The sequence below is a fragment of the Cupressus sempervirens genome, chromosome 6, assembly GCF_028749045.1.
Source record: "Cupressus sempervirens isolate cs-2001-9-10 chromosome 6, ASM2874904v1, whole genome shotgun sequence".
NCBI lineage: Eukaryota > Viridiplantae > Streptophyta > Pinopsida > Cupressales > Cupressaceae > Cupressus > Cupressus sempervirens.
Window position 1 is genome coordinate 474,359,161 of NC_143123.1, and position 26,970 is coordinate 474,386,130.

General features: G+C 38.2%; 1 protein-coding gene across 2 annotated transcripts in view; it reads right to left on the minus strand.

Moving 5' to 3' along the window:
- Window positions 1–26,970, minus strand: part of RBL15 (RHOMBOID-like protein 15) — a 104,508-nt gene that overhangs the window by 36,530 nt on the left and 41,008 nt on the right. The gene's annotated exons all lie outside the window — the stretch shown is intronic.

The following is a 26,970-nucleotide window of genomic DNA, read 5'->3' on the forward strand; positions in this document are numbered from 1 at the left end:
ATGTTACTTGACATGTAGTCCAAATGAAACCCCAAAAATTTCGAACCTTAAGAATACATGAGACTCAGATTCTGATTAACATATAGAGGATATCCTATAATCAATGCAGACCAAAGTAGGTACTTCAACAAGTAGAATTAGTTAATCTTCAAGAAAAAGTCGAAGCCTTTCATAAAATTCATATGATGCCCAACATTTTATGTTTGAGATGATTTCAGGCAAGACTTCATACATAAGTTGTTTGCTGCATGGATGATGAACACATATTGACTCGTGCTCTCATTGTAATATCTCCAATATTTTGTATTCACCATTAGATCTGTTCACAATTCTCTACTATTAGTTCCAATTCATATGCTTTTGGCAACAAAGGTTGTGATTTCTTTCTTTTCACACCAAAACTGTGGTGCTACAATACTTACATTCCATTCAATCTGTGCCTATACAAAAAATTTAATTTCACCTATTTATGTTACTGCAATCCTTTACAGTATATAGAACGTTTGTGTATATGGAAATGTCTATATATGGGCATAGATAAAAGATTCATCGTTTTAAATTCTTCATACTTTCAAGGACTCCAATTGTGTCAATGCCCTATGTCATCCCATACTCTCAGATCACCACCCTATTGTCAGCACCACTTCTCACATTGACAAATCATATTTAGAGGCTAAAAGTAGATATGGATTTGCCCTACACACCTGCCCGCCTCTTGAAGGATGATGGCATTAAGACTGCTGTGAGTATCATACAGTGGTATAACAATAGCATTGTGAGGCATCACACTACCCTTGATAAATTGTCTCAAAACATCACTACTTGGAAAAACTTTGTTCCAAGTAGTTGGGAAGAAGAAAGCAAAAGACAATAGGCGGCAGGAATTAGAATTATATGATCAGCTTTGTTTGCCAAGAGGACAAGATCTAAGTTGACCCCTCTAATCAAGAGGCTCTGGAATCCCTAACCCAATCTAGGGATGCTCTCAGAAGGCTGCAAAATATCAAAATCCAGGGTGCTAAAACTAGAGCCAGAGTTAACTAGCTTACTCATGCTGACAGAGGCTCTAAATATTTCTTCAATTGCTCCAATACAAAGAGGCTATAGACAGAATTGATTGGCTCTGTGAAACTGGTAATACTATCAAGTCCCAAGATGGCATTCAACAGGCTTTTGCATCTTCTTTTTCTACTGAAGAGGTAGGGCATAATATAGAGCTTGCTAGAGAGATAAGGTTAGCAGCATCATTACCATGAAAGTTACTGTTGAGGATGTGGCCCTGCTTAAATAGGCCCATGTCAGTTGAGGAGATTAAGAATGCTATCCTTAGCATGAGATAAGGCCCTTGGGCCTAACGGATTTCCGATGGAGTACTCTAAAGATAACATAGAATGGACAGGGGGAAGCTCTATCAAGTTTACTCAGAAGCCACTGAACAGAAATCTCTGGGTATAGACATCAACTCAGGGCTCATAAAACTAATCCCTAAAGGTGGGGACAAAACATTGATTAAAAATTGGAGACCCTTTACATTATTGAATCTATAAAATTGGAGACCCTTTACATTATTGAATCTATCTTATAAGGTACCTGCAATGTTGCTTGCCATAAGAATGGAGAATATCCTACCACACATTATCAGTCCAACACAGACCAGGTTTGTGAAGGGGAGATACATTTTGGAGAACCCTGTCACCTGCTGGGAGGCCTAAGATTAGGCCAAGAATTCCAACCAACAAGTTTGTATGCTGCTCTTGGACTATGAAAAAGCATATGATAGAAGTGAATGGAAGTTTATCATCATGATGCTTGAATGTTTGGGACTCCCTGTTTTCTTTTGCCAGATGGATATGAAACTATTGAATGGAGCAACTGCCTCAATGGAGGTTAATGGTGCTAGATCCTATCAATTTGAACTCACCATCAATTTGAACTCACCAGGTCGATTAGGCAAGGCTGCTCCCATGCATCTGCCTTATCTGTAATAGATGTTGATGCTCTATTTTACATTCTGAGAGACGACACAAATCTCCAAGAGTAAAAGGCATAATGTTACCCAATGGTGATGAACTTTCCAATATCCAATTTGCTAATGATACAGCCATTATTGCAGAAATGCTCGAGCAGAATGTACATAACCTTGTGAACGAACTGGATTTGTTTTGCTCAGCCTACAGAGTGAAGTCTTTCTTCCAAAATCAATCATGTCGAGCTGGGATGATGCACCCTGCCCATATGGTGCAAAAGTTTTTCCTTGGCATGGGGTGATCCTAGCCACCTAGTGAGGTACCTGAGGATCCCATTCTCTGTTAATCCTAGCCTGAGAGAAATGTGAGAATGGGTTACAGAAAATTTAGACAAAAAGACGAATAAATGGAACAATCAATACCTATCTTTGGCGGGTAGGTTTCAAATCTGCCAGAAGATATTATACTCCTACATCATTTGCTATGCTTATGCCTGATTGTTTAACTAGACCCAAATTACCTATGTGCATAGAAGAATTAGAGATTTTCTGTGGTCTGATGGCGTGGGCAATAAAAAGAGACATGCACTAAGATGGAAGTGCTGCTGTATGAGTAAGCAACTAGGATGTCTTAGGCTGAAAGATTTAAGGATTCAGGGTACCTAACTGGCAATAAAATGGATCGCCAGGACCTCTCAGGAAGAGGAACCATATAAGATCCTTATCAGAAACAATATTGCTAGGGCTACTCCAATTAATGCTAAGTCTTGAAAAGGTCTCCATATCATTGACTTTCTCTCTAGTAAGCTTAAGCTTAATGTGGCAGGGTCTACTGTATTCAAAGCAATTTGGGAATGTTGGAACAATGTCAGAAATTTGGTCTCCAATAACAGTGTGTTTGATGTTAGCAAACAAGATCTGGGGGAAAAGTCTGTATGGTGGAAACCCTATCATGTGACAAGCCTCTTTTTCTATAGCAAGGATGCTCTACTAGAAAATGGGCTAGTAAAGGTATAAAGCCAAAAATCTTATAAGTTGGCAAGAACTGTGGCGAAAATTTGATGTATCCCAAACATAGTGGAGGACCTATTCCTTGTTGAGGGATGCCTCCAATTTCTTGAACCTGCCTATACGATGTGATGGGGAGGCCGATAGGATTGATCTTCTCAGATGGCCTAATGGCACCTTATTTCATTGAATAAAGCCAATACATTTACAAATTGTTCGCTGATTCCAATGAGAATTTTGACTGCCTTAATGGTACCTGGCAGATTAACTTGGACCCCAATCTTGAACAAGACTATTACTGCATCTCTTGCAAAAATCTATTGAACCTAAACTTGCTTCGTGCGGTGTCTTCTCCTCCATAAGTTGCCAGTTAAGAAACCTAATGGGGAACTTAATATCTGTACTTTTTGCGGATGTTGTGAATCAGTGACCCGTACCTTTTTTGATTGTTGCTTTGCCAAAGAAGTGTAGAGGGGTTTTGGTCTGACATAAGTAGAAACTTCAATATTCACCATGTGTTGACTGGAAAGTTCTTGGGTCTAAATAATTCTAATAACTTCTCCTGGTCTATATTGTTTGTTCATGTTTTATGGCATATTTGGAAACTTAGAAATGATGATATTTTCAACAGTAGAGTTAGGCACCTTACTGAGTCCTTCGGAGACTCAAATATTACAGTATTTCCATGCAGGTGATAGTGATCTCAAAGATGAAGAAAAAGAAATTCTTGAAGTTGATTCCTCACGGAGCTGCAGAGGTACTCAAGAAGGAAGTAGCTTATGTGTACATTTCCATCTGAAGCAATTAGCCATGAAGATTAGAGAAAACAGAAATAAGGAGGGAACAGAGCATTCAGATCCCATCTCACGATGCCCATACAGCAGTGTCCCCTCCTACTGCTGATCCTCTTCCTAAGACTGTGGAAATGGCTCATCCTTCACCATCTTTATCAGAGGTGAAAAAGTTCTCAAATGATCTGAAGGTCCAATGAGGTGGTCTGCTTGGTTTTGATAGTACTGTTACTCCATCAAATCTATATTGTCCTATTGTTATATGTGTAGCTATGATATGTATCTTGTATAAGTGCTCTCAAGGATACATATCATTCTCAGAACCTGAGCAGGAGACTCTACATGTGCTTACATACTGGATAGCCATAAACTCTGATGATGTAATTTTGATGTTTTCAAGTTATACTCAACAGAAAAAAAAAGCATAATGATAAAATTTCACATTTATAAATGACATCTATGTCATTTAATCTAAAGAATTAGCAATGAACGTTATAGATAGCAAGTTGATATTGAAGATTGGGTTTGTCAAATACGAAGGTGAAGCTACCAGTATCAGTACCTGAATGTTACATCATCCTATATCATGAAAAGGACAATAAGAACAAGTCTCAAATAAAGTGATCAGGAGCTAATTTTTCAGGTTCATATACGGAAATCAGTCTCTATTATGAGGTCAATCTCTATTCCAAGACTTTCTCTCTAGTTAGTTCAATGGTGGTAGAGCATTTCTCAATTGCATATGCACTGTGCCCACTGTAATAAGGGCCCCAGGTCTGCCCTTGCAATTTTCTGATTTCCATTTGCAAGTCTAATTTCATACTTTTTTTTAGGTTCTTCAATTCTTGGCGGTTTTTTGAATATTTTTCTTTTTTATCGTTTTTTTTTTGACAAGTGATGATTGCAATACACATTAAGTAAACAAATGCTGAAATGACAACTAATTCTAATTCTAGATGCAAAGGTCTAATTTAATCTGATTTTATCGGACTGTCCAAAGTTCAAACATATAGATGACCATACCAAGAAAACTCTAGGTTGATGACATAAAATGACAACAATATGAAAAGTATCTTCCCTGACAGTCCCATTCACTGCTGGTAATTTCAGATCTGGTTGCAGACAACCAAGAAACTTCTGTATTCTGGGCAATGACTTGTCTTTACTCCCATGTACAAGCTAGGAATCAATAATTAATGTTCTGAGGCTGAACGGCTCAATGCTAGTGCTCTGGATGCTAGAACAACTTCTGATTTTCACTGACAACAACCTAGATATCACCCGATCTGCAACAGCAAGGGAAAATTATACCAATTTCTGCGTGGAAGAATTACACCATGATGTCAAGAAAGAGATCTGATAATATTGGCTCTTAAGGAGTGTGGCTGGTTACCAAATGACAGTGTTCAAATTGTTCCAAACTCCCCAACCGAATCTAGTAGCTGCTGTAGTAATTTTGTCCAGTGATTTCCCTGATTTTTAACAATATTCTTCTCCAATTGAACTGCAAATTAAACAACCTGTAGAATTTCCTTTGGGTGGTCTCTCACAGGTGTAGGCATTCAACCTCCAAGAGTTTTCGTTCTCAGAAGCCTGGATCTTCTGGAAACTCTTCTCATAGCTCTCACACAATCTCACAAATTGTAATTTTGAAATCTGAATACTCCAAGATGGTTCCCTCCCTTTTCCTTTATTTCTTCCTTCGCTGCAAAAACCCATTCAAACTTTCTTAGGGTTTGATACTTTTATTTTAATAAACATTAAAAATGTTCTATTTTTATTAAAACCCTCACCTAGGGATAAATCAACGTGAAGGCCTTGTTTGTCATGGTAAAATGGCCCTCTTTTAAGTTATAACTTTGTAGTCTAGGCAGTTGTTCCATAGACCCCCTTTATTATAATTTATTAAATAGTAAGAGTGATTATAGTAATCACTTCTTATTGTTATTTTATTAACATCTTAGTTAGGAAATTATTACATTATTTCCAATTTACCCAAACTCGCTCATCTAGACCCCAGTTTGACTTTTGTCAAATGGCACCTATCTAGTAATGTTGTCTAATCCTTGCGAGCTAATTAATAGTCTCCTTAAATTTAGGAGCTCTCATACAAAATAGGAACCACACCAAAAGTTTCCGGGCTGGTCTCAAAGGTCTCCCAATGTGCGCCAATCAACTCTTAGTCCATCCCAAAAAAAATAGGGCTACCTCCTAAAATCTTGGAGATTGTCCCAAACTAACCAAACTGGCTCACAAAGCCCTAGTATATCTCCATAAACCCCTGAATAGGTGCCCTTTACAATCTGCTGGCCTACAAGAATCGAATAATAGGCCAACCTCAACTATAATCAAAACTGCCTTAGAAGGGAACATCACAATCTGCTCTCCCTAAGATTGCTTCTCCTCAAGCAGCCTCAATCTTGGGTGCTACAAATTTGCTCACTATCCCATGTAGCGTCCTCCAAAGGCAATTCCTTCTACTTAGCCAAATATTCCCTAATAACTCTTGTCAATCTCCTCTTACAGGTATCAACAATAGCCTTAGGGACCAAAGTCAACTTCCCCTCCTCATCAAGTGGTGGTAGCACTATTTAAGGTATTACATTATGACCAATCCCATTCTTAAGGCAAGAAAAATAGAAGACAATATGTACGGAGCAGTCAGCTGGTAACTCCAACTCATATACCACCTCACCAGTACGCATAATAACCTTATATGGTCCATAATAATGTGGCTTGAGTTTCTCAGCACCCAACTTCCTGAGAGTAGACTAATCTATAAGGTTGTAGCATGAGATATACCATATCACCCACCTCAAATGAAAAATCAATTGTCCAATCACCAATGTACTACTTCTATTCATTCTAAGCTTTTTGGGTGTTCTTCAGAGCCTTCTTGATATCTTGTTCATCCTTAGCACTAGCTACTCTACTGACACCGAAAAGCATATACAAAAAGCTAGCTGCATCATATCCGTGTAATGCCATAAAGGGTGACATTTGGATGTCATGAGATAGGTTTTGTTGTAGAAGTACTCACACAGATATAAACACCTAATCCAAGCCTTTTCTTGCCCTGATATGTAGTTTCGAAGGTATCCATCCACCCATTTATTAACAACCTCTGACTAACCATATGTCTAGGTAGCTAGGACTCAGAGTGAGCTCAGTACCACTAAGCCTAAACAACTCCTACCAAAAATGACTCATGGACCTATTGTCCTTCTAATTGACTATGCTTCTCAACAACCCAAGAAGTTTGAATACCTCTCGAGAGAACAGATCTGCCACTTGTACTATTGTATATGTAGTGGCAACCAAACCGAAGTGGGCAAATTTAGTAAGTTTATCCACCACAACATAGTTGCAATCTCTTCCTTGGCCTTTGGGCAAGCCCGTGATGAAGTCCATTGAGATACACTCACACTTCCTACTCACAAAAAGTAAGGGCTGCAATAAACCTACAGGAAAAGTGTTCTACTATTCATTCTACTACCAAGTAGGGCAATCACGTACATATATGAGGACCTCTAACTTAAGCCCTTTCCAAGTAAATCTCTCTAGTATTTGCCAATATGTCTTAAAGTACCAAGGATGTACAATCATAAGTGCATCATGAAAAGCACCAAACTCTACCTCTTCATCTCTGACTATGGTACCAAAAAGATCCATACCTTGTAAATGATCTCAATGATGACATCATTTACAACTATATATCTATCATTATGTATTGTCTCATCAATAATATCAGTAGCCCATGTATCCTTAGCATACTCAACAAAAAACTAACCACACCAAGAATCTGCAATCTCTCTAATAGAGCACAAGTGGGATCTCCTCGATAGTGCATCAACAACAATATTCTTCTTCCGGCAATATCAAAATCATAAGCCTAGAGCTTACTAACCCAATTATGTTGACAATCGTTGAGATCTCGTTTAGTAAGAAAATATTTCAAGCTATTGTAATTTGATTTTACTATAAATATTCTACCCACAAGGTACTTCCTGAACGTAGCCAATGCATGAGTGTTGCCTAACAAATCCCTATCATGAATGTTGAACCTCCTCTTTGGCCACCTAACTTTTGACTCTCAAATGGTATGGTATGCTTGTCCAACATTTGCATCACACCAAGACCCTCTCCTGAAGCATTGCACCATAACTCAAAGGGCTTAGTGAAATCTAGTAATGTTAGTATTGGGCACAAGCTCATCAACTGCTTGAACTGATTAAAATACTATTGTGTATGTTGATCAAAATGAAAGACTCTTTCTCTGTCAAATCTATGACAGTTGTTGCCCACTATGAAAACCCCTTCACAAAGCATTTGCGGAAACCACATAACCCAAAAATCCCTTAAGCTATGTGAGATTCTTGGCTGGAGACCAGTGCACAATCGCCCAAGATCAACTCTAACTACCTCTGCACTAATAATATGCCCTAGGGAGAGAAGCTTTCCCATCCCGAACTCCCACTTTGACTCCTTGGCATACAATGACTCCCTCTCCAAAATATCTAACACCGCCTCCAAGTGTCTCAAATGCTACCCCAAATCTAAGTGAATACCAAAATGTCATCGAAGAAGATCAAAACAAACCTCTGCAAACGACGCTAAAATGCCCTATCCATACAGGACTAAAATATGGTTGGTGCATTGGTTAGGCCAAATGGCATAACCATTAACACAATATGCAACCTCCTCTCTCATTTGTATCTAATGGTAACTAGAACTCGAGTCCATCTTTAGAGAAGCAAAAAGCCTCATGCAACTCATCGCAAGGTATGGGATACCTATTCTTTATTGTCTTCTTATTCAAGGGTCAATAGTCTATGCCCATGCGTAGAATCCAATCCTTCTTAACCAATAGAACTACGGATGCAAATGGACTCTTACTAAGTCTGAAATCCCCCATATCAAGAAACTCATTTATTGTCTTCTCTACCTCATCCTTAAGTCGTTTGGGGTGTCTGTATGGGGTCATGATGACTCCTCCAACTCAATGATGTGCTCCAAAAACCCATCTAGTAGTCTACATGGGGAAATGTCACTAAAGACTTTACTATGTTTCAGTTTAATCAATACCTCCTGAATCTGTGGAGGATAATCTTACTTATGATAATCAACTACAATAGGCATCATCACACACTTTGTAGCCAGGTACCTGAAAAGCACATGATTAGTAAGAGGGATGCAATGTCCCCTTTTTGGAACATTAGGAATCCTAAAGTCAAATTCATAAAACATTAATTTTGGCTTAAGTGAGCTTAATGCAAGTTTATAAATTGGGTTAATTTAATATTATAAAGGGAGCTATAAGGTGACAAAAGAAGAAGATGACGTAAGAAATAGAAGTGGAAAGTGAAGAGTCATAGCTTGATGCATTAAAAGAAGGGAGATTCATTTTGGGCATGCTTGAACATTGATTTGGTTTGAGATTTCTCTTGGAGAAATTAGAATGCTTCAGCTTCTATTCAGGATCCGAGAATGCAAACCCTGAGGTTCTTCTTCGGTGGATTGGACATAGCCCCAATTCATCTTCTCTAGTGGATTCAATCAGAATTCACATTTGGCATTACAGGTGTATGTTGTTGTTTCTCTCCAATTTGACTGTAATACTGTTTTTAAGATTTTATTTTATGCATGCCATTATTGTATTGCTGATTTATAATACAATAACAATTTCAAAAGTTGTGTTAAATTGAGTTTTTTAATAAGCGTTTGGGTCATTGCTGGTCTATTCTACTAGTTTTATTTGCATAAGATATATGTTTATATTTTGAAAATTATCCATGAGAAAAATTGGAGAGAATATCCATCCGGCATATTACAGTGGTATCTGCCATCCTGTAGAGTTAATTGAAAAAAATGTATTTTATTTTCTATCAAAGGTTTTACAAAAATCCTGAGAAGAGTTAAAATTATTTATCATGGAAGAGATTTAAAGGCATTTCAAACTACATTGAAATGAAGCTATGTTGGCAGAGACTAATAGTTCTTTTGAACCAAATATTTCTCCTATGAAATCGCATGAAAGCGTTTTGGAGTAAAGTTTGGAGGAATTGGAGTTATTTGATCTGCAGGCTAAAAGAGTTAATTGAGTCACCAGTTCTTGAAACAGAAGCAGTAGGGAATCTCTATCACAAACCACTCACGTCATTGAATTTGTATGGTTGTCTTTTTGAGGGAAACGGTCTCTCTGTCATGATAGACCATGTAATTATTTGATTGGTTCCCAGATTTCATCTCAGGAACAACCGAAGACTAGTAATTGCAATAGTATGCATCCCAGAGTTAAATAGAGTTGCTGTGAAGTTCTCTGAACGAAGGAAGAAAGCATTTCAAATGATGGGACTTCAGAATACATGATTTGTTGCAAGACAAAATAGTGGTATACATATTTTCAGGAGCTGCTAATAGTTCAATTGCAGTGTCATAAAAAAAAACTTTCAGTAACTTATGAATGCAGTTCTGTTTGTGGTGCCTTCTACTTTACTGCGGCACTCTCAAAGGCAAAGATTGGGTGTTCGTTGTAAATGGAATTTGAGCAAAAGTTTTGGTGCATATAATCTCTTGTGGGAATATAGTGAGGGGATAAAATTTAATCCCTAACCTTTACCAAATATTCCTTCCAGTGGGAATGATTAGCATGGAATGTATTTGCTTTTATTTGGTTGAGCCTTCACCATCTGTGGAGTCACTCCTGGAGTTCGCGGGGATTGTCAGCAAGGGTTTTGGGTGAAGAAATTTCCTGTCATTTCTGAATTTGAAATATTTCTGTGAATGAAGTTGAACTGTCATGAAATGACAATTTGATTTATGCAAATAATTTATCGTGGCTAATATCTGGGCACTTAATCTAATATTTCTGGGCTTGAAAATTTGATGGAATCAGAGGTTAAGTGTTGTGTGTAATACTTTGGGGGCCCTAAATTAAGCCGACGATTCAAGCTTTTGAACTTCCTGTGAAGGCTTAATATGCACAAGATAGTTCCTTCTAAGCCTCTGGAAAACCACAGAAGCAAGAGACTAGAAGAATGAGGCAGTAATGCTACTGTTCGAACTGTGAAATCTCAGAACCATTGCATAATTAAGTTTTGAGTAATATGGCCGCCAAAAGAATGAATAACTCCCTGTCTTGGTGCATCTCGTGCATGTCAGTTGGGAACCCATAGGTGATTCTAGAGTTAACTATATCTATTTGGTAGTTATACACTTCACATGTAGATTCTCCAGTCTTTCCCAAAATCAGATTTAACTTGTTAAAGCATTGCAAACTCGGTGTAGTCATCAGGTTGTGTGAAGTTAGGTCTCAAAGGAGCAACAAAAAGAAATTCTAGGGGTTATTCTGAAGCTGAATATCTTGTCAGGTGAAAACCTGTTGAAGATTTCCATGAGTCTCTGTCACAGAGACTTCTACGGTGATTTCTTAGCACCTCAGAATTCATCATTCACAGAACTTAGTCATTCCATATCTATGCTGACAGCATGATTCATGTTGTTATCGGGGGCCTTACACTACCAAAGATAAGGTTTAGACAATGTCTGTTACTAAATCTTTGCAAAAGAATTGATGCAAGAAAGTTACAGACAGACACGGGGCAAGCGCAAACGTTGTTTTCTTGGCGTTACTCAGTAAGAGAGCCATTTTTGGCTTTAGCGAGGAAAATTATACCTGTCTCTTCCTGGGAAAGAGGAATACAGAACTCAGAATTGTAATGACAGTTTGTGGGTACATGTATCAAGCGAAATGCATAACTGAAGGAGGAGCTTCTTCAGCCTGCCATTGATGAGGATTCAAATGGTATTGACTAAATAAATTAGTCATGATGGAAACTATTTCTGCTAGCCATCTTGCTTCTATCAAGGCGTTAGAAAATAGAGTGGTTACATTTGCAAGCTGGGATAAGCATTACCCAAAGGAGAGTCTTCACTGTGGCACTGTCCAGTGAAGGAATAATAAAAAGCAAGCAAATGTCCGCTAGTAATGTCATATCGTGAATTCCATAGATATTCACAGCACAACAAGGAGCAGGATTATCAAGTAGACTTAATAGTTTGCGCAACATTAATATATCCCTACAGCTAAGAGAAACTGGTTGAGCTCCTACATTCAATCACAATTGTGCAAAGAACAATTACTGTTTCTGAAATTGGTAAGTGCATGGGTGAAGTATAGCGCAACAGTAAATCTTGACGAGTTAGTTCGAATATGTTGGAATGGTATTAATCATTCTAGATTGCAGACTGGTTTCTGAAGGAATGTCGCTTTCTCAGGGTAAAGAATACAGAGTTGTATCACATTAGAGAGTGCTGGAGTGGTGCAGTGCACTCAAGCCATTTATGGGACTACCGTAACAAATTTTCGGAGATTGGTCATTACAGTTCTCTTATTACAAGTGTTCGGTGCGCCAGTGAGTGAATGTTACTCATGTTATTCAGATAAGGAAATAAATATGAATACTATGAGTTTCAGGTACGAGCAATACAAGGATATATGGAAGACATTTCACATTAGGAGTCTGAAGATGAAATGGTCAGCCTGCAAAACAAACAGAGACTTGTTGATAGATAATCATCTAGTGTATATTGGTAAGCCTGAATACTAAGGAAGGTAATTCATATCTATCAGCATTCAGATTTTATATGCTTTTTACACAATCAGGTTGTTGGGATAAATTTATTAAATATTTTTATGTGTCAGAGAATCAAGAAGTGATTCAGTTGAGAAGTGGTTGTTATCTTTGTTGCTGGACTCATCTTGGTCATTAAGAGGAGGTTGTCACCATTGTAGACCCTGTATATTATCATTTGAAATTACAAGAGGATATGTGTTATCTTTGGAAAAGAACAAGGGTGGTCATTTTAGAGGTATTAGTTGGCTAAGTGTGTAGCAGAATTTCACAAACATGTCTAGACAGCTACCCAAATTTGTTGCCTAGGACCAGGAACAAATTCTTGAAGAAAAGCTCTACAATATAGAACAGAAACTTGCACATTTGCAACAACCTAACGTTGAATTACTTCACAATTTGGGAGCAAGACCACCCTCATCTTCGTTATAGATGAGTATGGATGGATAAAAAAGCATTACCCCTAGATCAGGGGCATCGGCCATCAATAACAAGGTTGCTCTAACAATTTCAAGTATTAGTGAGGCCAACGGAACAAATGGATGGGCTCCATCCCACACTCCCAATAGGGACTAAGCCCTAAAATTCAATGGGCAGATGTCCATCTGGACTAATAAAACACCGGCCAATATTGTCCGCCAGCAAGGGCCCAATAGAGTAGTTAGTGCCCGTTCAACTATGAGCTCTAAATTTCACTATCCTAGATCTCATTGTTTCTCATTTGTTCTCCGATAAACCCATACCAAATATCAACTAAAGAGCCTATAACTCTATGGGGGGCACAATCCAATTCTCCTTGTCAAGGATGTGGATTGGCAGGGTTGATGCATTTTCATCTTTTGTTGAGCCATTGTCTTATGTCTCTTTCCATCCACTCCTCTTCCAAGAACTGGAATAAGGGTAGTGTCTCAGAGAATGACAATAAGGGGTTCAGGACGACCCTTTCTCACTGCCCCCACTTCCCCATATCCATTCTTCAAACTGTGGCAGGCGGATCTAACTAATTACCTTTGGGTTAAAAAGTTCTCAATGTACAACCAGCTTTGAATCAATACTGTCCTTTTTTCCTATGGTTTGGCCGAGAAACATAAACTTTGGATCCTCCAGTACCACATAGGCACCCTCCAACTAGCCCGAGCAGGCCTCCATCCTTCATGTTCAAATGGAAGGTTAACCTCCCACAGGCCCGAAGAACAATAGTCGAAGCTTGTCCTCCCATGCTACCAGGTGAAACAAAATACCAGCCAGCTTACCATTTTGGTAACCTTATCCATACCAATTGTTAGGCCAGAGTAGGAAAGAAAGAATGTTAGAATATATACCATATCTCCCATCCATGTTACATATAGAATCTTGCAATGATGTTTTTATACATGCCAATGTGCGTGCAAAGGACCCCTACAATTCTATGGAGAATTTTGCATGTTAATTCCTTTTTCTAGTAAGGACAAAATTGAGTTTGAATAATCAATAATATGAAAGAAGAGCCTGCCAACTTTCAATGACGTGTCAATCGATGATGAAAAGTGGTCAAGAGCTTTAACCTTAAACCAACCAATCTCGCAATTCTATAAAAAAGGGGCACTCATTTGAACGCTAGTGCCTTATCATTCTATATGGGGGCTTTAAAATAGTAGGGCTATGGGTGAAGAGGTTGATAACTCAGGAGGCTCTTAACTATATTGCGGCTAAGGGGCAAATCTATAGCCAAAACTATAGTTTCCCACCCACCCTGCAAAATCATTGGGTTTTGATATTGCTATGAGGATTTAACAATGTAGTTTTTGAGTCAAACTCATTGACCCATGTTTCATGAGTAGTGATTAACAACAATCCATCTCTCACGTGAATAAATGGAACCTGTAACACTGATTGGATCTAGGTGATACACACAGAGGTGAAGCATTGGGACTTCCCGGGAGGTCAGCCATCCCAGTACTACTCCAACTTGAGCCTACCTAACCACGGAGATTCCTCCATCATTAAACCCACTCTACTTGCAACCCCATTTGCAAAACCTTCAGCTCATCATAGGGTCCCCACCCCTCACAATTTATTATTGTAGTTTGGGGAAGGACGGTGCCTCTATAGTGGGGGTCGATAACCATCCACCTAGAGTTCTATCTATAGGGGCAAAAACAACTATCTAGAGTAGTGGGGTCGCTTCCAAGTTATAGAAGAAAGAGTAGGGTCAGGGTTTCATCTATATACGTGATACGGCAAACTGATGCCCCCCACTATAGAAGGGTCAACTATAGCCCCAAGGACAATTTTGGTGGGGGACATAAGATTAAATAGGAAACTAGACTATAGAAGAGGGGGAATGAGGGTCATATAATGTCAATAGTAGTGATGCCACTAGGATAAAAATGGGGTAGATCAGAATAAAAACTAATTTCTTCATAGTGATATGGACTCGACTTAGATCTATACTATAGCAAACTTTACACTTGACAAATCAAATCTATGTTAGTATCGTGCTCTATGCCTGGTCCCCATCAATCTGCCCCTTCTCTCTAAAGTGCATGATCTGATCCATCCGGAGAGAGAACATGATCACATGAGACATGATCTCGTCAACTCGGGCAAGCGCCACCTCTGCATCCAGGTCGAATCTTCCCCAATCACCCACTCGACTATGATTATATTGTTACTCACCAATCACGAACCTGGTGCAAACGCCCCGCCCCGCCTTGCCCAATCCTCATCCTCCACCTTGATAACTATGCAGAAATTTGTCCTACTCTTCTTATAGTTGGATAAGGAAGATGTATGTTCGGTCAAGCGGGATGTTTGGCCCTACCTTTGCCTATCTATAGTGGGGGGCAGTCGAGATGGAAGTTTGATGACTTTCAAACAACCCATAGAATAATAGGGGACCTCGGGTGTACATAGAAGAATCAACGCCCTACTCTAACTATCAAGTAGCTATTAAGGGGGGTAGTCCTATTACTAGGTAGATTGAACACTCAACTCTCGTAATGGGAACTACAGTTTAGTTTTGTCGACATCTCCTTCTGCATTATTGTCGCCAACTCGAGGGAGCCCTAATGATAGTAAGGCTCTCCTTGGCCAACTTGAGGATCCCCCTCCTACTCCATAGTTTGGTTGAGGAGATAAAGATGAAAAATTTGTGAATCCATTGTGTGCATACACAAGCAAGGGATACTTTAAAGATGCAAAGTCATGATGTAAAGTGATTGGCCCCCTATCTATATAATTAACCTGAATGATTGGTAGGCTATTGCTGAAATGAGACATGTTGAACCAATTCAACGGGTTGTGCAAATGACCTTCATTCATTCATTCACAGCAGATTCTATTCTTCGAGCCTATCCAAACTATGAGGCGCAAGCGGGCCCTATATATCTAGACTTCGAGAACCAAGCAACCCCACCGCCATCTCCTCCCACCCACCCAACATATAATCTACCTCCCTCTAACTATATATTCACTACCTTAGAATTGCACGGGCCCAATCTCCCAACTATAATTGGAGGAGGGCCCCTAGGTGGCCCTACAATTCTATGGAGAAGCAACTGGGGCATGTGCGGTGTTGGAACTATAGTTTCCCTCCCACCCATAGCATGCCCCCTACTATTATAAGACTAGCCCTTGCTCGACCATAGAATTTTAAGGCCCTCGCCTTCATGTAAGTGAAGGTGAGCCCACTAGAACTATAGGCCTATAATCTTCTCCTGAAGGATTCTAAATAATCTAAAAGGCATCAATATAACTTTAGGTTGCTTAACAATGTATTCTTTCATCAATGCCAGTCAAAGAAAGAAAGGCAACAACTGCACTCTTCATCACTTATCAAGAGAGGCACCTATTTGAGAATGAAGAAGAGCCCCAAAGAAACAAGGAATAAGCCACAATTCCATTAGCACTAAGAACTCCTCATTCCAATCACTATACATCGCCACCTTTAGTTGCAATGGAACAATTTTGATTAGTTGTTGAGGAAGGAACAACCATTTGAATTTAGCAGTGCATGAATGAAAGCTAACAATCGCGTCAATCATTTATTTTGAATAGTCGATAATCAAAGCTAACAGTTGATCATTCTTTTCAACAGCCGATAAGATAATCAAAGAAAGCTAACAGCGGATCATTGCTTTTAAAACGTCAATAAGATAATTGAATATGAAAATTAGAGCTACAAAATCAAGTGTTGTTGCCTAAGAAATAAAGAAGTGTTGTCATTGCTGCTACTGGTGTGTTGTTGGTGAGTTGCTCATTAGTGAACAGTGAAGGGAGAGAGAGAAGGGGGCAGAGTGAGAAGAAGCAGAGAGGGAGGCAAAGAGAGAGAGGCAAAGAGGCAAAGAGGTAGACTAAGCTTCAATTTATCAACTCATTAATCAAATTGTAATCTAGTTAGTGCTATCTTTAGAAGCAAGTTGTAAGAGTCAACGAACTCACCTGCCAACAGAGCTAGTGCAACCTGGCAACTATTAGATGGCTTTCATTCAACTGTCTATCGATAAGTTTCTCATACATATTACACACGTAATATGAAGTTTACTCAATTATAGTTATAGTTCTAATATGAAATATGGGTGAAACGGCACATCATGAAAAATTGTATGGCGTCATTATATTATTATGAGTAAGAAATAGGCTATCGATGCAATAGTCTCACCAATGAGATAGTATCCATTTTGTAGGGCAAATGAATGACGTAGTGAAAAATGCACTTCATTATTCTAGAAACTTTTTTTATAGCTATCTGAGATGATGAATTCATTCATTTATCAAATGCTAGTGCTATCTTTAGAAGCAAGCTGCAAGAGTCACAGAACCCGCCTGACCACAAATCCAACAACTAGCACAACCAGGCAACTACTATATGGGTTTCTTTGAACTATCTATCAATGAGTTTTTCATGCATGTTATGTACATAATATGAAATTATCTCAATAATAGTTATAGTTCTAATCTAAAATATGGGTGAAACGGCACATTATTATGAAAAGTTGCCCGGCATCAAAACGAGAGTAGGAAATAGGATATCGATATAATAGTCTCACTATTAAGACGGTAGCCATTTTGTAGGGCGAATGAATGACACTATAGTGAAGAATGCAATTCATTAATCTAGAAACACACCTTTTTATAGCTATCTGCAATGACAAATTCATTCATTTATCGATGTGAGTATAGTATATTCGTTCCAAATAACCTTTTATCCATTTATATTATTCATCCATTACGGTTATTCCTATCCGTCGGAGCATGGGAAAGGAAAATACAATAACATTTTATTCATTTCTTTAATCATCTATCTATCTATCCATCTATTTATGCATCCCATCAAAGCGTGGGAAGAGTGACTTAGGAAATAATCTTTTCCTTATTATTGGCAAATAGAAAGAAGCACACAAAAGCAATCCAGATCTACAAACAAAGACTACATTGTCAATCCTTATAGGAACGCACACACGCACAAGCAACCACACTCGAGTTACTCCTAGACGCAACAAATAGGGTCCCTTCTTCCCAAGTTGAGACTAGACATTGTACATGAATAAAACTTCACAAGAATTACACTACCAAACAGAAACATTCATGTACCAAACACTATCTGACCCAAGAAAGCAATAACAAATCCATTTCCGATATCTTAAAAAAATCTTTCATGGCTCAATGTTGAATTCGAGGCCCCCCATGATTGTCTAATGGAGAACCTTCGTCCTTTTCCTCGGAAACTTTTAAACTACTGCAAGGCACGGATTTCATTCCTTATAGAACTCCTGCCCGATGTCGCCTTTGGGAAACGTGTTTTCCAACTCAAAATCCATCCCTTTGATGGAAGCATTCGAGTTTCCAACTTGTAGGCAACAAAGCCCCTCGTAGTTGCAAAATGCGAAGACGTGCATCTCATAACAACTCCACAAATTGCAGAAGCAACTCAGGAGAACTATAAGAGGGTGGTGTCATGGGAATGTCAAAAGTATAAAAGGCTCAAAATCCTTCATCCTATGCCCACGACAAGTTTGAGGGTCCGGTGCAGCATTCTCCTCTGCATCTTGTAATCACCCAAAAATGATCATCTAGACTATAAGCTCCATTTCTAGCATTGTGCTTAACTTATCTATTGCTTATCTTTGATCAAATCATCAATTAATCATTTCTTCGATTATAACCTATGGCTTGACCACTTTATCCTAAGTCTTTTATTTAATTGAAACAACTTGCTCCCTTTTAGTTAAATAAAATCCCCAGTTTTCTCCTATCCTAGGTGCACACACATAAAGCATTATTCCTATTTTAAAAGGCATTTTTGTCTACACATGAATACACAATTTTCTATGTGAGAGGAATCTTCTATTTTTAAAATAACTTTAATTCTCTTCCACACATTTCTTTCCCTCTCAAAAGTCAAATGTTGATTGTGATTGATGGAGATGCTTGTGCACATGGATCACTCAAGATGCATTCTCCTCCCTTGATTATGCCTCTTTTTCCCTGTAATCCCTACCATCCATTTATCTTTAAAAGGAGGGTTCTCTCCTCATTCTCTAATCTTAGACTCTCGTGCTAGCATTATGCTGCAAGTTTTCTTGGTGACTTTGGAGCTTTGAAGGACTTGGAGCACTCTTGCATTTGCATTTCATATTTACTTTCTCATTCTTGCATTATGGCATTTTAGTTTAGATTTCCTTTTGTGCTCTAGAATAGCTCACCTAGTCTAAATAGGGCTTTTGTAATCTTTCATACTTGTTAGCTTGCATCTTGCATCTCATTTAGTTTAGCTTTCATCTAGCATTGCATATCCATTTCGGGATTTTTGGATATTGGAACTCATTGCCTCTACTCTTTGAATCTCTCATTCTACGATGCATAGCTTGGTTCATTTGAGAGCCACCATCTCATAGCCTTTGCACATCATAGATAGAGCCTGTAACCTCTTGAGATGCTCTCTTTCAAGGGTAATCGTGAGAATAATGGTTTATAGAAGTGTGACATTTTTAGCACACATTTTTGGCACCCACTGTCGGGCTTGAACCATGTTTGTAGCTCCATTTTCTTGCATTTGCTTGTGCTTAGTAGCTTGATTTTCTTGTATTCTATTTGCATTTCTCATTTCTAGTTTTTTATAGCCACTTACTGGATCTAATCAAGTGGTTTTGCAGGGTTCTCATTTTGATTTTTAAGGCTAACCCTTGTGCAAGTTGAGTTGAAGGCCAAAACCCTAGGTTTTGAAAGATTTGATCATATCTTCCAAACGGATGTGAAATTTTATTCACAGGTTGGCAATGGATCAGAGATGACTTGGTCCAAAATTCAGATTTTGTGGAACTGATTTGAGCGAGTTATAATTTCTTCTTTGTTTTTCATAAAAAGTCATTTCTGGTCGTAAATCAGCGAATATTTCAACACACACTGCATTTTTGGAAAGGTCTGAGAGTTCTAAAGGGGGTTTGTTCTTTAGGTTTTGAATTTGGATGTCATATTACGGCTCAATAACTCCATTTGAAAAAACTGAATTGTTTTTCAAAAATAGGCCCGTAGGGCACAAACTAAGAGGTATTACTAAAATTCTTGCATTTTTGGAAAGCTCTTTGAATTTCACTATAGGTCTCTTCTTTGCATTTCCATTCTCGGGGCCAAAATTATGGCATACAAACCCAATCTTGTTGACTAGGTCAAAAGCAAGAAATAAAAAAGAGAGCATTTTGGTGATTAGCTTGCATTTCATTTGCCCCAAGTTCAATGCATGAAATGAGTTGTCGTTTTGTATGGAATCAAATAGTTCAATGTATTTCATTTAAGTTTTCCTATTTCTTCATGATTTCATGCACTTGATTAAAGTTTGTGAAGGCAACTTGGAGGTCAAATGAATAAAAAAATGGAAAATTTTGGAAAGCGTCAAAGCAAGGCGCACCCATTCCTAACCTTCTTATTTGAATTTTAAAAAGTTCAAAGCATTTCATTTGCACAAAGTTCAATGCATGAAATGAGTTGTTATTTTGTATGGAATCAAACAGCTCAATGTATTTCATTTAAGTTTTCTTATTTCTTCATCATTTCATGCACTTGATTGAAGTTGGTGAAGGCAACTTGGAGGTCAAATAAACAAAAAAATGGAAAAATTTGGAAAGCGTGAAAGCAAGGCGCACCCATTTCTAACCTTCTTATTTGAATTTTAAAAAGTGATCATTGTCTTCATTTTTATTGTAAAATCATTTATTGCTTTTGGTCAACTTGTTTGGCTTGTCTTCCCAACATTGAAAAAGGGTTTAAAATGAATCATTCACACTTGAATTTGGGCTTTAAAATATACCCCTTTTTCTTCTAATCACCAAGGATTTCTTATCTATTTTTTCTTCTAGCATCCTTGTTAAGGAGTTTGAGTGGAACATAAATAAGAAATATTGATTTTTATGTTTAGGGAGCCTGCCTAGAGACGTGATCACTCAAGGGGACGACCTCAACTCCCGTGTTCCGGCCGAATATAAATAGCGTGGCTTGAATCTAAGGATAAGCCTCTTGGAAGTAGAATATTGTCAATCTTGGCTAAGCCCCAAAGAATTATATACCTTTGAGAAGTGAAGGTGGAGATTTAGTTACTATTTCCTTCTAGCTTTTTGGTAGTATTCTCTTTCATCTACGGATTTGGGCCTCACGTACCTTGCGTATATCGAGGACATCCCCTACTTGAGCTTGTGCATCCTTGTAGAAACCTGAATAGGTTGTTGGGGTGTTTGATATCTTTTATGTGCTTTAATGTTTGCAACCTTCCCCACTTGGAACAAAAAGGAACACATCCATCAAACTAAACCTTGAGAATTTTCTCTTTGCATGCTTTCATTGTGTGTTTTTGTTCAAAGAATTCCCAAAGAACTTCAAAAAAAAAACCACAAAAAAACATTTTTCTCCAAGTCAAACAATCAAGTCTAAACACTTCTTGAGTTGCTTGCTAGGGGAGTTTCATCATTTAACTTTTCTTTCCTATGTCTCTAGTGCTTGAACTTGCTTAAAATGGCTCTTTGCTCTTAGCACTCTTCGTCTTTTCCATCTTCATGGTCTATGTCAGCATACCGGGACCTTATTTTTGGCTGAAAAGGTTACCTTGATCTCTTGAATACACTCCTTGACTTGGAAGTTTATTCACTTGTTTTGCTTATCTATCTACTTGGCTATTTGGGCATCATGTCTAGCTCTTGACTTGAGTCACAGGTGTCATAAGTTGCTTGGACACTTTTCTTGACAAGTGATTCTCTCATTGCTACCTCGCTTGGCAAGTGAACACTCTCTAGTTTGGACATCAAGTTATCTTGTGTCACATTATTGGCTTCTTCTAGACTCCTTCATGCTCGATTTTATATCTACCACTATGGGTTTAAAATCTTTTCTGCCAAACCTCAACCACCTCTGGATGATCCTAAGCTTCTCCATACTGCTAAAAAGTTTCAAGACTAAATGCTCAATACAAAGAGCTAGAAGAGTCTAATGATCTTGCTTACCTTCGTCTCACTAGGCACATAATAAAAGTGAAGTCTGAAATTGATAAAAGGTTAAAGAGGAAAGAATGACATCCTCGCATGATTATTGCTTAAGATCTTTACAACCATGTGATTCATCTTCTTCAAGGTCTGCATATCCTACTCCAAGACGTCAATTGTCTTCATTTATGGGATTTAAAGACCTCTCTAAAGAGCAAGCAAGTGATACCTCCTTTGAGCCAATGCCAAGATTTCATGATGGACCTATCTTTGACCAAGATGAGAATGACAAAAATGATCCTAAACATACTTTTAAGAGAACTTTTACTCCTTTGGGAATTTTGTATGATAGGGCGCTTAAGACCTTAGTTGCAAACAAGATCATCACTTTACCATACAAATCTAGACCTTATGAATCTAAGGTAAAACCTCCATGGTAGAATGATGATCACTATTGCAATTATCATTGAAACCAACGTATCGAGACTCGAACCCGGCCCGGTCTCGACAAGGGTAACTTGACTCATGACCCGGCTTGGACTCCCCTATGACTCGGCAAGGTGACAAAACCCTTGAAATTTATAAAAAAATTAGGATTTAAATAAATTCCATGCACCCATTATTGAATAAAGCTTAAAGACACAATAACATCATGAAATAGAAGGTAATTTGATCACATACATCAATTACATAAGTACAAAGGTAAATTTTAGATGTATTAAGAAACTTTGAAAACAAAAATTAAAAATCAGCCGAGTCAGCTAGGTGAGTCAACTAGGTGAGTTAGTCGGGTCAACCGAGTCAGCCCAATTGACTTGCCAAGTCAGGGTCGAGGGTCATTTTGACCCGGCTGAGGTAACTCAACTCGCCGACTCAGACAACTCACCCGACTCATGGCAAGTCTCGTTACTCTGATTGAAACAAAGGTCATAAAACTAAAGATTGCATGGAGTTGAAAGATAAAATCCAAGATCTTATTACTGATGGGATTGTTGATGTTGGAACCCCTAATGACTCACGTGATGAAGATGCTACTCTTGAGAAAGATCATGTTGATGAACCTATGTCTAGTGATGGTTCCCTTGAGACCTCTACTTCTTCCAACATTCATGAACTTCCTAAAACTTCAAAGCTTTCCAGCATGCCTCCATCAAACAAAGAACCTAATGCATGTCGTATCAACTATGCGTACCCTCAAGGGCTACCTCTAAAATAAACTCAAGCTAATCTACACTTGGCTGCAAACCTTTTCCATGCTACTAAGCCAAAAGATTCTCAACCTTCATGTGATGCTAAGCTTGCTATGCTCACTCCATCTAGTCCTTCATTATCTCCTTAAGATACTATCATGCAAACCTCACATTCTCTCTTGTCCTTAGAAGTGGCTCCACGTCAAGAGGAATCTCAAAAGGCTAATGCTATAAATAAAAAGCAAGATCAAGGACCATTTCATCTCCTTCAAGACGTAACTCCTCCCTATCCTATGCTTTTCCCACCTCCCAAGTATGATGAAGACACCACTTCCATTATCTCCCTTGAGCTTACTAAGAATTATGACAAAACTTTTATGCCTATGCTATCCAAAGAAACTTGTCAAGATCAAAGTATACCCTCTTGTTCTACTTCTCCATATCCACTTCAAAACTATGCTCAAGCTTCAAGTGCTCGTATCAAAGAGGTTGCTCATATTAAAGCTACTCATGAGTCTATTAATGGCCTTGGTCACATTGCTCACTCTAAAGATGTTGATATCCATATCGCTTATCCCTTTGCATCTCCTAAGTCTATCATTGGTCCTTATCCATCAAAGCTAATCCCTTCAAACCTTCCTTCCATATTGAGACCTTGTGTTCCTTCATCTCCTACTTCTACTCCTATCTTATTATCCACTTCTCCTATTATACCTCAAGATCAACAAAGATACACATCCTTGAACCCTTCACATCAATCTATCCATCTAAACCCGCCATATCATCCTTATTCATCCACAAATCCCAAGTCTTTTGGAAGCAATTTGGATGATCAAAATAAGAACAAATAATAAAATCCATTGAAAAATGAAGATCACTATGTCCAATATAAATGACATGTGAATGCTAAGAAAGTAAAAACATTCAAGAGACAAAAAAGGTCCACTAGCCAAAAAGTAAAATCAAAGAAAATATGTGTTCCTAAATTCATCATTAAAGAAATGCATTCTAAAGCATCCAAAGGAAAAGAAAACTCAAAAGCAATATGGATTCCCAAGTCTCTTTTAAAAGAGTTGAACATTGAACATATATCAAAGTTGACATTCAAGCCTCCAAAGGCTTCTACTCCATTTTCTTCCAAACATATGCCTAAAAAGCTTTCGAAGCCTTCCACTCCATCTTCCTCCAAGATTACTTTGTTATCTCATACATCTAAACCTCAAGCTATTCCATCCATTATTCCTCCATCATTCCACTACCCTTCAAGGTGTGTGTCAATGCTGATCTTGCCTACTTTTTCACCTACACTTACATGCTATCCATACTCCTTGCCTTTCAAAGCATGAACTCTTATCGTCCATATACTTTCTCTACCATCTCCCTTCCATCACCCTGTCAACATCTTTGAGAATACCTTTCTATGGTCTTGGCTTATCATGACTTATCTTTCCAATAGGAGTACTATCTAACTTGAAAAAGCTTGACCTATTTCCAAAAAAAATTGAAAATAAAAAGAAGAAAAAGAAAACAAGCGCCTTGGTAGCAAAAGTTATAAAAAAAAATTGTCCTATAGTGAAAACCACTTTTGTGGCACCCTGGATAAGTACCATGATGAAAACCTAGCAAATAGGCGATAATTCTTTCATTCATCCATCTATTCCATCTTTCCCCTTTGATCTTGACAAAGTTGACCTATCCTTGAGCATTGATTACCTATCTATTGCTTCTTTTTCATGACCTTGCTTATTTCACTCATAGCCTTCATATCTAGCTTCATTCTTATTAATATACCCTATCGCTATCCTATCCAATTGACCCCTTGACATGGTTCTCATGGGCCCCTTGACATGTCTACTCTTTTAGATTACATGCTTCCATGATATCTCTCTTATTGGCTTCCACTGCTAATCCTATATGCTCTCTCTCTTATTAGCTCCCACTATTTAACCTATATCCTATTTCGCTTATTAGCTCCCACTGCTTATCCTATATTCTATCTTGCTTATTGGTTTTAACTTCTTATCCTACACGCTATCTCCTTTCTTGGCTTTCTTCGCTTGTCCAAAACATGCTTCACATAACTATTTTACTCTTCCCCTAGCTTGGGTACTCTTGAGGAGTCGGTCCTTGGGGGTCTCATTCATTTTCTAACCTTCCTAATCCATCATGTCCTACACCTTGCTAGACATTGAGACAAAACAATGTGATCTTGCTTGAAAGCTAGTAAAATCTCTTGCCAAGTGGTGAAAACCTGGAAACATGTGCTACTTGAGACCCTTGCACTTATGTCTCTCAGCATATCGCTTTGTGCTCATGATCCATTTATCTTATATTGCTTTTGCCTTGCCTAGCTTGGACCAAACTCTCATCTAGGCACAAGTTGCGTAGCTTATCAAGGTTTCTTAGTTGCGTTAGCATTTCTTTGGTAGCTCTCAAACATTGTTTTTCAACACTCTTCTCTTGACATTGAGTGTTTTTCAAAACTTACTGGATATTTTAGATACAGTCTAAGATGTTACGATATTTCTCATTGGCAGACATGGGTTAGATTAAGTCCTAAAGAGACAGTCATGTGACTTTCACACACACTTAAACTAAACATGGGTTCAAGCTTGTTGACTTATTTTACTTTGTGTGTTGTCTATAACAATTTGTTATTGAGTGTTCCCTCCCTAATAGCCTCTCCAGGATGTCATGGCCTAGAAGATTGGGGGCATGGGGCATGTTTTATTTTTCTTTCTACCTATGGGTATACCTTGTCAATCTTAGGTGTCTTGAGCTTGTTGCTTGTCCCGCTTGACGCTTAGGATCTACAGCATATCATCCTTTTCTATTTTTCGCAAATGCATGCTTATGGCCATCTCAATATTTTTTGTCTCGATGTGAGCATAATCTTGCTACATTAAACCTAGAGAATCTAGCTACACCATCATCTTGACCTATATGTTTTTGATGCATAGGTTGGATTCCCAAACTCCTATCCAATATAGATCATATTCATATCCTCATAGTTATACTACTGATGATTGCATGATCTTTTGATGTCCCTAATAAGGCTCGATGTAAAAAATAGGACCTAATTATATAAGCCTTACAATTGCACATTTTCATACTAGCTTGTATTTTGGGTTCATTTTGGCTTAGTTTTACATTTTGAATGTTGAGTCTTCTTCATCTTTCATGGACCTATCGGGTAACTATGTTCATCTTCTCTCGCTTCTTCTCAATCATACCTTGTCACATTCCCCTGGCTTTGGCTCATCTCTTTTCTATCATGTCATCACAAGGGGTTAATCTTATGATCACATCTATCTACCCTTTTGGGCCCCTTATATAACCTTTTGAATCTATTTTGACCTAATTTTTGAACTCTAGTTCGCGAGAAAACTGCACCTCTAGCTAATTTCAACATCTCGGATCCATTTTCGAGATCGAAATCAAAATCCAAGTTCATCTTGATGGTCAAAATTGCATTTTAAAATTCCTCCTATGCAGTTGGCTAACCTTTTTTAGGCTTAATCTTTGAATCTTGCTGGAGCTATCATCATTTCTTCATTTCTTCATCATTTCTATGCTCTTTCACTCCTTTCATTCATTACATTTCATCTTTATTCTTGCTTTGGCTTAATTCTAATGCTTTACCTTCTTGGTCAAACTTATTCAAACTGGGGCATAACTGCTTGGTGGTCATTCTTTGATCTTAATCACTTATTTGGCATCAAGGACTTTGCTTTATCTTGCTTTGATCAAATCTAGTTCATTTTTGCATCTCCTCTATCTCATTTCAATTTCAATCCTGAGGGCGCAGGAATATTCTATTATTGCTACAAATTGTCTTTTTGCTATGGCTATCTATTCCTCATGAGCATATGCTTCACCTTTCCATTTTCTCCTAATTCGTCTTCTTTCTTCGGCTACTTGGCTTGATATGTT